This window comes from Typopeltis vanoorti, chromosome 10 (assembly GCF_054136105.1).
Source record: "Typopeltis vanoorti isolate ZY-2024b chromosome 10, IOZ_Tvanoo_1.0, whole genome shotgun sequence".
Classification (NCBI taxonomy): Eukaryota; Metazoa; Arthropoda; class Arachnida; order Uropygi; family Thelyphonidae; genus Typopeltis; species Typopeltis vanoorti.
Genome location: NC_143558.1, coordinates 58009523 through 58026062, shown reverse-complemented (window position 1 = coordinate 58026062; position 16540 = coordinate 58009523). Strand labels below are relative to the sequence as shown.

The 16540-nt window shown below is 33.9% G+C and overlaps 1 protein-coding gene across 1 annotated transcript in view; it reads left to right on the top strand.

Moving 5' to 3' along the window:
• The window catches only part of LOC150102439 (1-phosphatidylinositol 4,5-bisphosphate phosphodiesterase classes I and II-like), a 900535-nt gene that overhangs the window by 360693 nt on the left and 523302 nt on the right, over positions 1-16540 (top strand). The gene's annotated exons all lie outside the window — the stretch shown is intronic.

Genomic DNA, 16540 nt, shown 5'->3' with positions numbered 1-16540 from the left:
GAAATCAGGCTACGTTATCTTAGTTCTCCCAAAAGCTCTGTAGATAATAAATTGAGTGGTTTACTGATTCTGTGTGAAATAATATATTTTTGAAGTTTCCCCCCTTATTTCTAAGCAGATATTTTAATCTTTGTTATGTACTATAATTCCTGGACACTACATTTCTCTGTTACTACGAGACAATATTGCTTTAGCTGATAATTTTTGAAATAGTCCCATCTTATCAAGAAATCAAAGATGTAAGAATCCATTTAAATGAATCTGCATTATTATTATTATTGAAATTTCTTAGTCATATTAATTTATTTATTATTTTCTTATACATTTCTTCGGTTTTTTTCGTTTCACTGAAATTACTGCTGCTTTTCAAACAAGTTATCGAAACTAACAACTGTGGTAATGCATGGAATGAGGAACAATACTTAAAGAGAAAACAAGTAGCTCCTATATATGCAACGTCAAGTAAAAAAGTAAATTCAGAACAAATTGAAACAATTTTATGTTCATAATAAGTCAGTGAGTCGACTGGACCAGCTGATTAATTTGAAATTTTACTTGAAATAGAAGTGTGATAATAACTTAAAGAATACAGACACCTCCATTCTTAGTTTCCATTCTATGAGACAGTATACTGCCTCATAGCCTTAGTTGTCTTTTGCTTAATGTAAACTAACCAAAAAAAATCTTAAACCATATAGGATTTTAAAGTATGGGTAGTACACAATATCCCGTCAAAATCTGTAGTTACTTATATAGATGGGGAATGAATGCACTGATGGCAAGTATGGCAGTATCTGCCACATTTGCAATCTCTCACTCTGATTCAGATTATAATAATAAAATGAAAAATCCAAGCAGTGAAAGACGTCCTTACCCATATTATTTTAAGGATCCAACATTGCTACAAAGAAATCTCAGGTGGTGGATGAATTTCATCACTTGGCGTCAGACCACCATTGCTTATTGGAAGTCCGAAGTAACTTTAAAGTTTCGATGTTCGTCCTTAGAACAGGGTTTTGGAGTATTTAACCCTTTGCCTATTCAGTGTGCCAATGTACTATCGGTTTACAATTCCTGTGAGTGTGATTTACGTAACAAAATATGCAAAGAATTGGAAAATATATATAATACAGTATCAAATACTATCGAAATTCAACTACAGTAGATACATTTACATGCCGGATTTAAAGGAAATGTAGTAGTCAAAAGAAACTGTCAACGATACTCTCTCATTTCAACAAGTCTAACTTCTAAGCACGAGCGTTAATTAAAAGTAAACAAACCGACTTATGGAAACTGAACTGATACGACTGTAAAACAATGGAAGAATTTCTATTACCTGAACCAACGCGGAATTGGTAAATTTTATTTCTGTTTGAAAACTTGCTACATCATTCCAATGAAAATGATTATCGGAATAAAAACTTATCGCAACCGTCCAAATTGCCATAATAATAATAAAACCTCATACATATCCATGATTTCGTACAACATCAAGAAGGAAGATATAGTGTACAATCCGAACCAGATAACAAAGAATACATTTCATGATCTAAAGAAATCCTTAGAACAAGCAAGAACACAGTCTGTTCCTTTAAAAAGCAAAACATGGCATTTTGATATTTCTAAGTTTACTTACTTTTTTTCATACAAATGAAACTAAAGGGTGTATACAATATGAATCTTTGTATTTCTGTCTACTTTTCGGAATGTTTCAAAAATGATTTTACTTCCATCATGACCATTTCTGATCGTGATGTAATTCGTTCTTTGCTCACTATTAAAATTTAAATTTGTGAATTGTAAATGAGCAAAATCCAACATGCCTGATTATTTGCAGTGAAGCTCATTGGAAAATTTCATTACAGTAGAACAAAAGCCCATCAATTTTTTCGTTCTTTTTTAGTATTAACATATGTAATGAGCTATTTCAACTCTCATATTTTAAGACAGTTGCCTGGAATTCTGCTACTCTAACCAATTCAGTTTCGTTTCACTATTTTTTTTACGATTTCATAAAGGAATGTCTATTCGTTTTGAAGGCTTGTAGTATCATATTGATCGCCTAGCTTCTGAAAATTCCACGGCAATTTCTCTTTTTATACAAATTTTAAACAAATTCTCTTTTTATAATTCGCTTTAGCTCTAACATTATTGGTTCGCCTTGTTGGCCAAGTTGATATCACCATTCTGTAACCAACTCACTGTTCGAATCCCACTGTGGATACGGATATCAATGAATGTCTTCAGGATGATGATCTCCGGTGCGAGGCCATCGTCCTGCTTACTAGAGGACTGAAGTAGCTTGAAAAAATTTCATATTTGGTTTCTTCTAGAACAGGTTTCCATATTATCTGATTAATGTCTTGTCCTTTGTTGATTCACATTATTTTAAAAAAGAAAAAAAAATGAAATTGAAGCTTTAAGTAACTTGTGCATATTAATTGTAAAACTATTACCTCAATAGTCCTTCCTGTAATTCTTGCATCTCAAATTTAGCTATTATTATTTTGGTGCTATTATCTAAAATTTAGATGCTATTATATGATAGAATGTGACATATTAGCAGAATAATTACATTAAGAAAATAAAATATTTTTGAATGCAGTAGTCATTCTCATATTTTAGTCATCTTTCTGTCGTTGTGGATTTAACAAATTTTGATGTATTTTAGTTATTAATTAATAAGTACGATTTCTGACATAAATCATATATGAAACACAATATGTCGAATACAGATACAATTTTTAGTTATCGTGTAACTTGGTGATAATTGCTTGTAAGCATTTCCAACCAGACAATTCGCAATTCTAGTCACAGAAACGTGACTAGAATTGCGATCGTTACTGAATTCGTCCCTTCCCTTTCTTAAAGAGAAAGGTTCCAATTCATCACCCCAATTTCAGGGTTAGTTGGTCTCTCATTAGCGAGTGGATAGGAAGGTGCCCATTTGATATCCGCCGTTTAATGATCATAACAACTATGCTTTGTTGTAAGTTTTGCTAAAATATCTTGATGCTAGGTTACACCGATAATATTTGAATTTCAGAAATACCGTTCCTTTACTCTCACACACTCACACCCTCTCTCTCTCCAGCCGCATTTCTAAACCACAAAAATAAGGCAAGCATTAGTAGTAGGTACAAATTACTCACTTTGGTTCGTACTCCGAAACGTTTCTCATGTTAATGCGATCATCAGGGAAACCTTTTACTAAGAGCTCGGAAAGCAAAACCATTTTGAGGAATCAATCATTTCAGCTTCATACTGAATACCACTATAACTAGAACATGAACTATTAGAAAGTTAGCAAGGAATGATTAACCTTCAATGGAATTGCTTTAAATTTTCCTTAGCTTTGGAGTAAATCATTTAATTTTAAATTACCGAAATGTTCACTCGTTTTTCGCACTTACATAATTAAAATTCTTCATCACATAATTGCACTTACGAGAAAACATGCATTAAGATATAAGCATGTACTATTAGTGTCTTCATATGAGTACCGTTGGTTGGTTAAAGCGTAGAATTTTCATCATGTTATGTGGTTTGGGGATTTAATTTAGTTCTGCTTGGTAAGTAAAGGTATATAGTTTCGATTTGCCCTTCGGTACATAATTATCCCTTCCTAAAAATTTCTGATGGGTAAAATAAAGTAGCGCTGTGTTGGGTAAAAAAAGAGGAAGTTGGGACTACTTGGACTACTAAACCATAGTAGTATCTGAAACATTTGGCGTATAATAATATCTACACCTCCTTCGCAGCCTTCTCCAATTTAGTTCACTGCTGAAATGCTCAGACATTTGAAAAATAGCATGAGTAATGATTATATTCCATTTTTGTCGAAATCTATTGAACGACGCAACCAATATAGGGTTGTGTGTGTGTGTGTGTAAAATCCACACACGAAAGACTGCAAAACCTACAGCACGTCGGTGCTGAGTGTGGAACAAGCCTATGGAGCAAAAGAAGGGAAATGGCGAATGTTGGCAGTTTTTGCTAAGTGAACTTTTGTTAATCGGATTTTGTGCTTCAAATTAATTTGATAGTTGCGAGCTGTATTCTGCTAAATACCTGCACTGAATAAGAATAAAAAAAAGGTAGATCAATAATAGTCATGATTTGATAAATTATGCAAGCTTTACTCGCCCCAGCCTTCCTCATTTTTTAATGTCCCAATAAGTCAATAGGGGTTCTATAAAGTGATTACTGATGTTGCATCTGTCTTTTCTCTTTAAACGATTTTGTTAAGAAAATTTATTTTTTATGCCAAAAAATATTCTATTTTGTCCAGTTTGTTTGCATCTACTCGCTAACTGGCAAAATATACTGGTGGGCGATTATAGTCAACCCAAAACTTGAGTTATCTGTAACTCAAGTTTTAGAGAACGCAATTCGTGATTTTAAAGCACGAATTGCATCCTCTAAAGTACGAATTTAAAATCCAAAATTTAAAATTTTGGATTTTAAAATCCAAAAAGTGTCTAATAAGACGATTAAAATTTACGTTACAGCTTAAATATTGAACAGTCTCTCTCTATCGAGAGTGCGCTTCTAGAACTCCATTGACTAATTTATTACCTTCACTGTGCGCGCGGGGGGGGGGCATAACGTACTATCACATATATGAAATTTAACTGAAATTACGAAAATGAAATAAAAGTTGTTTTTTATTAATGTTTTGAATGACAGTTTTCCACAATGTACGAATATCTGTAACTGAAATCACTAAAAAAAGTGATTATAATTAAGTAATTTCTCTAGAATTTGTGAAAACTATCGTTTCCGATTCATAATCCAACATGAATGTCTAGCACTGAGATGTTTATTGTGCACTTTCACAGATTAGTAGGAAGAATGAAGCGACTACAGGGTTTGGAACATACAGTAGATTTCACGCGAAAGTGAGTTAGCAATCTCATACGGATGGCATGATTTCACTTCCAGAAACTAATATATTACATGTAGAATCTGTCATATTGCCCTACCATTGAATAAGTAAACCAAAATCACATTCGCCTTAAAAATAATTATTTTGTTATAGATATATTACAAAATTAAAATTAATTTCATAACTATTTTGTCAGTTACGCTGCTAGCTGACAATTTACACTATCTCATTATTGGTATAATTTTTCCTTCTAGTCCTCTCAAGGTGTCATATATAATTCAAAAGACGAGCAGTACTAATAAGATATGCGAAAATATTTATTGTTGTAAAATTTGTTGCTTAAGTTCGGCGTTCCAATATGTGATTAAACGAGCCCGCGTACTTCTTGCCCTGAGATGTCTGACATCTGTGATTTATTAACAATTGTGTTGTACCTTTTGAAAGATGGTAATCGTCTCAATGAGCTAATCAGAAAACTATCAGCTAATTAACTACACTGCCTGCATTTGTGTTCTACGATCATGTCTGACATGCTGATGTTTAAGATGTGTTATCATAGACCTGGAGACAGTATGAAAATTTGATGAAGCTGTCGCTTGTATAGATTATTATTCTGAACGATTACGATATTATGAAAGATTGCTTCTAACCACATTTCAAAAAGAATAAAGGTGACTGCGTGGAAATAAAGTGCTAAACTTAAAATGACACTCCAATAGTAAATCAAAGGTAAACTGCGCCTTTGACTATAGTTTTAAGCTTTTCAAACTAATTTAGAAAAATTACTTGTTGTTGAAGGACAGTTAATTAAAATTAATTGTCAAGTTACTTAATTTGTAAATTGTCAAATTAGTAACTTTTATTTTAAAATTAGTAACAAATTAGTCAAGTTTTTCTGCGACTTAAACGCGAGCATTACAAATTAATGGTATAAGTTTTAGCGATTATCATCATATCTTAGAGTGTTTGACTATTATATGTTCTATTTATTTGGAAATTTGTATTATATTTACATCGAAATTAAATTTAGTAAATCAGTTTAGTAAAATATATCCACGAATGGCCTAGTGTGAATGCCTTTAAGTGACATATATTTTGGAAAATATATGAAAAAAAGAGTACCACGTTTAATTTCTAGAGAAGGTTCCTTATCCTACGATGCTGAAGTGCTATACGTTTACAACCTTTCATGGGTGGGATTATTATAAAAGCAGTATACACATCACTAATATCACACGAACGGATTTAAAAAAAAAGTGTTTAGTATGAACTCCACGAGTCACTATAAATATTTGGTTGTCATTACAATAATTGCCACCACTTTCGCAATGTGTCTTTATAAATGGATGCGAAGTATTGCTTATGCGATCTGTTCTTCACGTCTTGAGCATTTTCATCTTCTTATTGAGGCTGTAGGTACAGTGGTTCTTTGAGGTTAATCCCTCGGGGAAGATGTTGAATTGTGTCAGATAAGCTAAGGGACTCAAACCATCTCTTCTACTCCGTGTACTTAATCAAGTAAACTCCAGTAGTTATGGAGTTTCCTTTGTCAAAGAACCCCCCTCCCTCCCCTATAACTGTTGTATATATGTTGGAAGCAAGATATTTCTCTCCTTTAAACTAGCACCTGCATAGCCCAGCCCAGTTATGAGGAGGATGTGACATATGCACTTCAGCTATAAAGACTCAAGTTCAACGCGAACTTTAATAAAGCTTTTCTCGGTTAAAGATAAGTTATTGGTCTCATATGAAGGTGGGAAAGTTATTCTTTTGGTGGCATTGATAAACGTCCGGAAAACACACATAAATAACAGACGTACACGCACACTGGCTTAATAGGGTTGTTGTTTTAGCCCAAGTTTAGTTGCGCAGCAGTTCAAGATGGTGCATTTAACATTACATTATCGTTCCTGACACCACAAATTCAATCGTTCACAACGATTACTATCTTAGCGAATATCCTTACGTGACTTTCTTGTTAATTCATTAAATGCATGAATTTAAAAGTGGGGAAGGGTGTTTAATCGGAATTCCATTCTGATTAAATATCAATGTTCTATGAATTTCTTTTCTGCCTGGCATGAGCTAATTTTCCTGATTTTTTTGCAGAAAATGATGGCCTATTCATTATCCTTTTAAGGTTGCGAAAATGCATTTGACTTATTGCTGGACTCGTCTATGGCGCACTCGAAATGTTGAGTGCTCTCAAGTAGGCGAAGAACTTGTATTTAGCCATATCGACCGAAGTCGTATACAGTTAAAGGAGGATTTTCCACCTCAATAGAAACACTAATCTATAAATAGTCGAATGAGAAACAAAAATAAAGATGCTTCATAGCCTTAGTTGCTTGGCTGTTACTTCGGAGTAACCAAATCTTTGGACCGACTAATATATTCTTAACGTCTTCATATTTACCTTTCTTGTATACAGGAAAGCAGCTACATCACAATAAGCAACTTTGCAGACAGGCTTTCATTTCTTCGAAGCGTACGGTTCATGTTTTCCCATCTACTTTTAATGGCTTACAATAGTTCAGAGTTGTGTTTCTTCTGAATAAAACTTTGTCATTTTTGTGGTGGTATCATTCATTATTTCGCCCTGGTTTCGATGAACCGGATGCCAATAAAATGTAGGCAGTTCTGAAATATATATATAAAAGTAAAATAATCGAAAGCCTAAACACGATATCAAGTTTGAACATTAGCATATATTTTAATGATGGAAACAGTAACGCCAATCACTTAGATATTTATGACACTATCATTGCTTGGTGATCTAACAGTTATCTCTTGGGTTAAATAGGAACTGCATTGCGCCTCTAATAGACGGTAATTGCTTGTATTGAAATTATGTAATGTTTTCTTCAGTATAGCTTTAGTATTATTAATTTGTTCAATGATAAGTATTTGTAATCCGAAAAAAAAACTTATGTCATTAGTTGTCTGGTTTCTTACAGTTTATACTTTTTTTGTAATTTGATTTTGAAGTGAGCCTGCTGCTGATAAATCGACTTAATGTAATCCATTATTAAGAAATTAGTTAAAACATCTGTTTGTTTTCTGTCTTCGTATATTTTTACTTTTTTCAGAGCCCATAGGAAAGCCTGGTAAATATGCTCCACAGGTCCATGAGTATCGCAAGACTAACCTTGTGTGCTCTTGCTTTTTTACTTACACACACGCAGTCATCTTGAATTTTTCATACCATACATAAATGGATTTCGTGCACGTAGGTTCTTTTTGAACTCCCTTCGCATGCACGATGCTTGACTGCTATATCTAGTTTCATGAAAGGAGATAACCCTAAACTTATTTTTGATAGAATGAATGCATGCTGTGCAGAAATTTTTAAGTTTATTTATTTATTTTTTAACTTTTGAAGTTTGTACGCATTTATAAAATTATTTATTACGAGACATAGTGATTCCCATTAATTATAATTTATATCAAAGAATTTGTGCCGCTTTAAAGGAACTGTATAGAAGATGCAAGGGGGAGGGAACCGGTCTTTAAGATTTTATAATTTACACTTCTTGGTTGATATATCTTAACTTGATGAAGCGGAAAATGGCATACCTGTCTTGGGACTTTGTCATCCCTATACTTTTTTTTTTTTAACTTTAAAGATTAGCTTCATTTACATTAGTAAACTGCAGAATTCCGCACATCACTTTCATAGTGTAGTCAGCTGAAACTATACAAGTACGGAGTACACGCTTTGGGGCCTATAGACCGGTTATGAGTGACTGATCAACTCCCACTGTTTGGATTGCAGAGCCGATCTCGAACTTACTAAACCAACTGCTCGTTCTTATTTTTCATTCCATCTATCTTTGTTCTCTGAAACAACCGTTCTTATAGTTTATCCAAGGACTGCAACTTCCAGCTGCTCAGAAAAAGTATCAACGGATTCCTTCTTGCTCTTTAACAACTTTCCCAGACACACACATAACACTGTTGCTCTTTAGATTTTTGTAACTTCTCGCAGTGTTTGGATTGATATGTACACAAAAGCGATAAATCTTTGCTAGTAACTAGTTATATTTACCTTTTATAGTAAGTGACAGTAAGCTAAACTATTATGAAACTAAATAGTTTAACTTTGAGCAGTGTAAAGTGAAACTCACAGACGACTAGTAACGCCGTCTAAATATTTAGACGGCTTTACTAGTTGTGTTTTATATTTGTTTCAAAAACACTCCAGTAATATATGTAGAAATGTTTCGCTAAATTTTCTTATTCGAAGCAATAAGTGCAGACATAATGAAAACAAAGGAAATGTCATGCCTTTAAAACTTCTAAAAATTCACACATTAGCAGCGGAAAGGGCAGTGAAGAGAAATGATGAAAGAAGAAATTGGCTCTGTTTTACCTTACTTCTGTTTGTTGAATATTATACGGTCCCAGTGAAATGATTTACAGTCATTGTGTGAGCCCTAGTATATAGGTACTGCCGTTCTCTTTTGTAACCAGTTACAGAAATAATAACAAAATGTTTCTTGTCGGAGTTTCTTTCGTTGTGATGTCAGCTGTAAGCTGAAGTGACTGCTTTGGACATAAGTATTTCATTTGAGTCAAAATGTTCACTAGATTGACAATGAAGCGACATTGCTCTGACAGTATCGATAAAAACTACCTTTTATCTGTTATGAGTTTTGTCTTTTGTAAGTCATCATAACACGTGTTTTGTTTTTGTTTGAAAAGAAATGCCTCTTTAAAAATCTTCAGTACCGAAACGAAAGGTCAACTTAAAATCAACGACTTTTGCATTTATTTGATTTCTGCCTTCTTGTTACATACTAGTGTAACATGATTAAAGGATACAGTAGAATACATTTATTCCAAACAGGTACTTTTCACATTCAGTATTTTTTTTTCTATATATAAATGAGTAAAAATAAAGCGAAAACCGTAAAACAAATATTTGAGAATTTCTTTTTTTAAAAACTGAAAATGTATTCTTGGTAATATTAAATGCATATTGCATATTTCTGTTACATTTGTACTTCTCCAGAAACACTCCTGAAAATTTCTTCATTATTAAAACCCTTACACGATGAGCTAATTTTGGCAGTAATTAAGGAAGAATAATAGTCATTTTTAAGCAGTTTGCTAGAAACTCTAGGACAAAATCAGTATAAACGAATGGGAATTGGCTCTTTTAGAAGAAAAAATTACCGAAACAAGTTTCTGGCATATTTAGTGTTTATACAAATCCCTTTTTATTTGCTGTTATTGATCTAACTTACGTATATTATGGAGCTGTTGAAATCGTTTAAAAAAACAGCTTAATTATATTAGTAATATGCTAAAAAGTTACTAGTCTCGATCTCAGATTACTGAATCGTTTTTTAAAAAATTCGGAATCGATTAATTATATTCTATCTAGAGATATTCATTGCAGCAGTTTGGCCCTTATTGATAGATCTGACATACAGAAGCCAGTCATTATAATACGCACATTAACTAACTGAAAACAATCTTCTCGTAAAAAAGTCTTATTTTAACACAGTATATTCTTAACGTATTTACGGATATATTTTAGTTATTTATTTATTAATTATCAATAATTAATATATAGTTTAAATATTAATAATTAAAATCAGTCGATGATTCCAGTGCTAGCTAGCTACAAGAAGTTGTTGAATTAAGAACATAACGTGAATTCCTTAGATTTTTCCCTTGAGTAATTATTGGATCTTCTTCTGTTCACATAAATGTATGATTTTCAAACATTGACGAATGTACTTTTTAATTCAAGTATTAATTATTACAGTTAGACATTTAGGAAACATCTTCATCTCAGTAAATGTACGAATGTTTGACGATCGTAAATTTATGTGGAGAACAAGACCCACTTACCAGTCACATGGAAAACTGACGGATGGACATTATGTTCTTGATTCAGTAAATTCTTATTGCTAACACTAGCCACATTAGTGGTGACATCGTTGTCACTCTCGATAGTTTGGGTGTGAAAACGTACTGCCAGCACAGGCATCATTAATGGAGACCGGTTAAGCGCTACTAAACTACTTGGGCCAGCGTGGTTAGACGAGTGGACAGCGTCTCAGCTCTCCGTCTTTTAAGCTAGATTCGAATCCCATTGTGACATAGTTGTATCTTCTGACGGTGTTCATATGCTTATGTTGTAGATGAATTTCATCGACTTTCTATGTTAGTCTCTGTGTGTGTGTGTGTGTGTGTGTGTGTGTGTGTGTGTGTGTGTGTGTGTGTGTGTGTGTGTCACCACCACCTTATTTACTGGAAGTTTCAGGTGGCCAGAAAGGTACTGTGTTTGATTCCTACAGTGGAAATATCCATCCCTTATCCACCATAATGAAAATACGTCGGTGCATCCGAGGAAGGCCTGGCCTTTGTGAATATTCATTCTTCAAGATTAAGGTTAAATCCTATGAGCCTATTCCTTGAACTCATTTGAAATGTTACAAATTTCCACTCATGGAGGATGTCACTACCCAAGCGTTAGCTGAGAAGATGGCAATGATGAGAGGTTCGTTTTAATATATATAATGATAATATCTCAGCTCACTGTTTTATCATTTAAAGTTTTGAAGTCGAATAGTTAAGTTCCTAAAGCTATCCTGATATTACAAAAAGTGCGTAATGGAAATGCAACCGTTCATTTCAATTCAGCAGTTTAGGGTCTGCATGAATATCACTTTTCTACCCTGCAATCTGTTTATATTACTACGTCGAAAAATCCACTAGTTATATCCAAAATTTGTTCTATAGATATTCAATATGAAGGGAAAACAAGCATACAACAAAAGGCCATATTCATCATTTTCTGATTCCGGGCTGTTTTTTGAACACACGTTTTTCGTAACTAAAGTTCCATACTCTATTGAGGAAAATGCAAAATAGCGAAAATTTTCATGTTTCAAAAGGCAGTTTTGAAAGTTCCATTAAACGGAAATTTAATGGAAGTAGAAGGCAGAAATTATATATTTATATAATTGCTAAAATAAAGAGCCAAAAGGCTTCAGTTCGGCGATGCAAAATTACATAAGCAAAGTGGATATTAAATCCTTTTAATAGGTATTTTAAGTACTCCACATAAGGCATCTCGGGGATGCCGAGGAATGTATTCCCGCAAGCTCTCTTGTCAACCTACGAATCTTTCATACAGTCGACTTTGAAATAATGCTAGATTTAATATTCACTTTGCTTATGTAATATATTTAGATCTTTAAGATCCCTTCAAACGAAAAGTAAAAAATTGAAACAAACTATTTAGTCATCTATATTTAAATTCATCGTGCCTTTTGAGACACGTGCATCAACGTCGAAGTTGATAACAAGTTAACTCTTTCGTAAAACAACTTTGGCTATTGTATAATAGAAATCTAACCATGCATAGCACTTCATTTCGAATTAAACTGCCTTCCGTCATTCGATGCTTAGAGTAAACAAAATAAACTGGTATGTGAAAATCATGGGAAAAGAGAAGTCAGTATTGTGAAGACAATTTCGCACATAATTCCAACCAAGCCACTTTAACTATAATTTTCACAATACCGTTTCGAGAGATTATGGTGTCACTATGGTTCAGAACCAGTCATAATTAGTTTGTGATAGTTGAAGCATAACTGGCTACAGAGCTATACTTCTGTTTAACCAATTGTGCTACTGCAGCAGATCCACTTCTAGGGTAAAAACTAGGTTAAACAAAATTTCATAGATATCTCAGTAATGGATGACATTAAATTCTCTCCACCCAGTTCGGAATTATTAATATCCATTGGATTCGTTTTTCCAATAAAAATGATCTTATTGAAACTAAAACTGAACCACGGCGATATATTCAGATATTCACCTAAATTCCGAATCTATGAAATTCCTCCCAGAATGATTATATATTACAAATGCGCTCAAAGCAGGATTTATTGCAGTATATAATTTCGACATTTTTTTTTTCTCCTGCGAATAATCTGATTAAAACAAAAATTGAGATTACCCAATGCATGCTGAATTTTAGTAAAACGCGTTCGACGCCAGAATCCAACTTACATACGGATGAACAGACAAAGTGGAATTTTCTGAAACGCACGAAAAACGACCAATCAAAACGTTTAATATATTAGAGGATATTAAAGTGAGAAAGCAAATGACTGAGTTGGCCTGTCATTTGTTTTCTTCACTTTAAAGTTAGTTATCTGATCTTCAGTATTTCTATTGCTTTAGTCGATAGGATGCGAAGAATCTTCTAAGGGCTTTTCAGCTGAAGTTGAGTTAGCGGTGAACACACAATTTAACATGTAACACACTATTCGGCATCCTATCCTTAGCTGCTTCAGTACCAATTGCAAACAATCTAATCCTTTAGTATGTTTATATAGCAAGGAACTGTAACAGTTGTTAAAATATCGGAGTCGCTAGCACAGTGATGTTTATCCTTCTCTTCATAGAATTCAAATCCCGTCTATGACGCGAGGAACCTTTATACATTTTCCGTTTCGTCTTAAATAGTGTCATACGAGGGGAGGATATATTAACAGAAGTTAATAAATAGAAAATACCTTATGGTCCAGTATGTTTCGGCGGTAACTCAAGCCATTCTCTCTCTCCCCATTGTGAGCATTTCTGGTGCTCGTATAGAAAAACCTGGGTTCGATTCAATTTGTAGTACTGTAGAGCAATATCTTAAACGACTTCTTGGCTGAAAATGAATTAACCGATCTCATACGAAGTTGGCAACTTTATTTTTTTGTTCCTGTGTAATATGTAAACCTGTCGAAATCACGTGCAATTTACAGGTAGTTTACTTGTCTCATAGTTGCTCTGTCGCAATTTAAACAGTCAATCAACTCCTATCTCTTACGTACATGCCCAACACCTTTTCCTTCTTTACTGCAGACATCGTGATTTACACTCCGTTGGCTGCAGTACGAAGTTTCCATAGCCCATTTTGCTGTGAGAAAGTTAATTGTGAAGAAGTGCTTAGATGCACTAAAAATACACTTTGAAGTCGTTATGTGAAATTGCTACAGTAGTGTACGTTAATAGTGCATCTTGCTTATGAGAGTAGATGTTACGTAATGGGTTTCATTTCAAACTTATGAAAACAGATGTTCGTAATAATGCTTCATTTCACGCTCATGAAATTTTTGTGTCCGTACAGTGACTTAGAATGGATTCAGTAACGTATTCTCTGAGATTGCCGTATTTTTTAATGGCCCCATGGAAATTATCTCCTTGCTGTCGGAATTATCTGGGCGAGACTGAGCATGTTAGCAGTTTCTAGACAATGTTTTAGGTAATTTTTAACAATACAAAGAAGAAATACTATCTCAAATTAGTGTTCGATCTTGGCGTCAAAAAACAGACACATTTAAATAACTACTTGACACACATTTAAAATATTAGGTTAGAATATTTATATGCAATTAGATTTCTGACGCATTAAAGAACTGGTTTTCCCATAAATTATTATGTTAAGAATATTTTTTTAAGAAATTTCTCTGGACTAGGAGATCAGAAAAATCAATAGTGATACAATCCATAGTATCACAAAGGAAATTCTTGAAAATTATTAACAATCACGTTTATTAAGCATTTGTCAAATAATACTGTATACACATGAAATCTTTAAAAAAATTGCATTGCTAATATAAATAAACTGAAATAATAAAATTTAATCAAATATTAAATTTCCTAATGTGTACATACTATAACCCGAACAAAGTGGTGTGCGATTAAACTGGGAAAACACGTTTGATTAAATCGGAGTATTACCATGAAACTCACAAGAACCTGTTCCCACATAAAAGTTTAATCCGAGGAAGTGGCCAGGTATTGAGCTCCCCGCTAACTAATGCTCCATCCATATCCAGGACTAGTTGCTTCAGTAGGTAAGTTATTACAGTACACACGCGGATTTCGACTTCCATGGTGTCCATACTTTCACGTATGTTTCTAATTCATTTATTTAATGGTCCTTTGTGTCTGCGGATTCGCAGTCGTCGGGACGACCAGGTCTGATCATTTTATACATAGAATAAATGGGAAAATGAGTGCAAAACTAGTTGACCACTTCAGTGCATATGCTGTATTTAGTTGTCATCTACCGAACTGACTTTTTTTTAGCGAAAGTATCAGAAATTGCCTGAAATAACCGTCCATGATATCCGAACAGTTTAAATATAAACAATCGAAATGGCTTGAGATTAGAGATTTCGTATTTTAAAGGTTTGCGGTAGGATTCTTGAGTTACTGATAGGCTGTTCTGATTTCTTGAGTTCTCCATCTTCACTTTGCTATATAGTTATATCGGAGTTTATTTTTAAAACTTCGTGTATAATATGACTCCGAATCCCGTTGATTGGGTCACTCTGGACAGCCATCTCTTTTGCACAACACGCTCACTGTTTCTAAGAAATATTCGTCAATAGTCTACATATAACATTCTGTAATGCGTTTTCTGTTAAACTGAAATTCTGCGTTACGATAGTACCCACTTAAATGTTTAGTCATTTTAAACAAATTTCATAATTGCATAAAATGCATAAAAAGTGAACTGCTCAAAGTACGATTTTGTATCAATCTTAGGAACAAAAATTCTCTACCACTCCAATACCAATATACTAACTCATACCTACCAAGAACATTTGTCGCACCTGATACTCCAGGTGCGTCAAGCCTGCCTCGAGCTCACATTATGAGCTAGAGGCAGGCTTGACTTGGCGTGGCGTAGCTTGGACGAGTAAATAGTTTATTTGTTCTGCAGCCAACAAGTTGTGGAGTTATATCCCTTTGTTGGTATGGGCATTTGTGCATGTATTTATTTAATAGATACATTACATGGCAGGTGCGAGACTATCGTCGTACTTATTTGGAGGCCTAGTAAAAATAAAAAATAAAAAGACTGCCGACATACACGTGGCAAAATATATCGTAATGTTGTCTTCTGTTCGACTGCTTGCATTGCAAGAGCAGCCGTTTCCATGTTTCTGTACTTTGCGTAAAAGTAATCTGGTTGGTTGTTGTACCGGTGTGTGTGTGGGAGGGGGGGGAATAGTTCAGAAGTATTCCTCGGTTGGTCTCTTGATCGGTTACTTTGCAATTTTCCGTCTCGGATTCTTATTTACATTCCTTAATCCAACCTTCCTAATTTCCACCAGTCCTCGGTCGGGTTTCCAATATATTAACTCCTAATTGAAGACGATTCTCAGCGCAAAGTTAGTTCCCTTCGGCCATTTCGTCTAACACTAGATTCTTGTATGGGTCTTCATTTACTCTCTAGTGCTTTTATCTGACTGACTTCATTGTGCGCTTTAAGAACGGTTTGTCTGCTTGCGTGTGGGGAAAAAAAAAAAAAAAAAAAAAAACGCTATTGAATAAAACTACTTAACTGACCTTTGATTCAAAAAGTCTTTTATTCCAAAGGGTGTATCTTGGAAATGGGTAAATCCATGCAAGTGAGAGTACAGTGAAATACCTCTTTAGCGTTGGGGTTCCTTGATGAAAACGATAAGTTTTTCGTAATGATAAGCTTATTAATAACCATGTTGCAGTAAGAAATTTCATTTATTTTTGCTACAGTGGTTTTGGTTTACTTACCTCGGCTACGAATTAATAATATACTGTTTTGGAGCTTTGAAGTTAAATTGTTACTATCACATAGCA